Source organism: Arachis stenosperma, chromosome 9 (assembly GCF_014773155.1).
Source record: "Arachis stenosperma cultivar V10309 chromosome 9, arast.V10309.gnm1.PFL2, whole genome shotgun sequence".
Taxonomy (NCBI): domain Eukaryota; kingdom Viridiplantae; phylum Streptophyta; class Magnoliopsida; order Fabales; family Fabaceae; genus Arachis; species Arachis stenosperma.
In genome coordinates this window covers 103,734,876-103,735,504 of record NC_080385.1, presented here as the reverse complement: position 1 = coordinate 103,735,504, position 629 = coordinate 103,734,876, and the positions used below count along the sequence as shown (strand labels likewise).

The 629-nt window shown below is 40.9% G+C and overlaps 1 non-coding gene across 1 annotated transcript; it reads left to right on the top strand.

Moving 5' to 3' along the window:
• Positions 1-204: 204 nt before the first annotated feature.
• On the top strand, positions 205-312 carry LOC130953615 (small nucleolar RNA R71). Its single transcript, XR_009075778.1, has one exon. It is a non-coding gene; the product is annotated as a small nucleolar RNA R71 (small nucleolar RNA).
• The last annotated feature ends 317 nt before the right edge of the window (positions 313-629 follow it).

The following is a 629-nucleotide window of genomic DNA, read 5'->3' as shown; positions in this document are numbered from 1 at the left end:
TCCTTTCTTATGATTCGTCCCATTGTTCACAGGATTCCTTTCAGAAGTGTACATGAATTGGTTATTTGCAACCATTTTAATGAGTTCTTGAGCTTCTGCAGGCGTCTTCTTCAGATGAAGAGATCCTCCAACAGAGCTGTCTAATGACATCTTGGACAGTTCAGACAGACCATCATAGAAGATACCTATGATGCTCCATTCAGAAAGCATGTCAGAAGGACACTTTTTGATCAATTGTTTGTATCTTTCCCAAGCTTCATAGAAGGATTCACCTTCCTTCTGTCTGAAGGTTTGGACTTCCACTCTAAGCTTACTCAATTTTTGAGGTGGAAAGAGCTTTGCCAAAAAGGCACTGACTAGCTTTTCCCAAGAGTTTAGGCTTTCTTTAGGTTGTGAGTCCAACCATATCCTAGCTCTGTCTCTTACAGAAAAAGGGAATAGCATAAGCCTGTAGACCTCAGGGTCAACCCCATTGGTCTTGATAGTGTCACAGATTTGCAAGAATTCAGCTAAAAACTGATGAGGATCTTCTAATGGAAGTCCATGGAACTTGCAATTCTGTTGCATTAGAGAAACTAATTGAGGCTTAAGCTTAAAGTTGTTTGCTCCAATGGCAGGGATAGAGATGC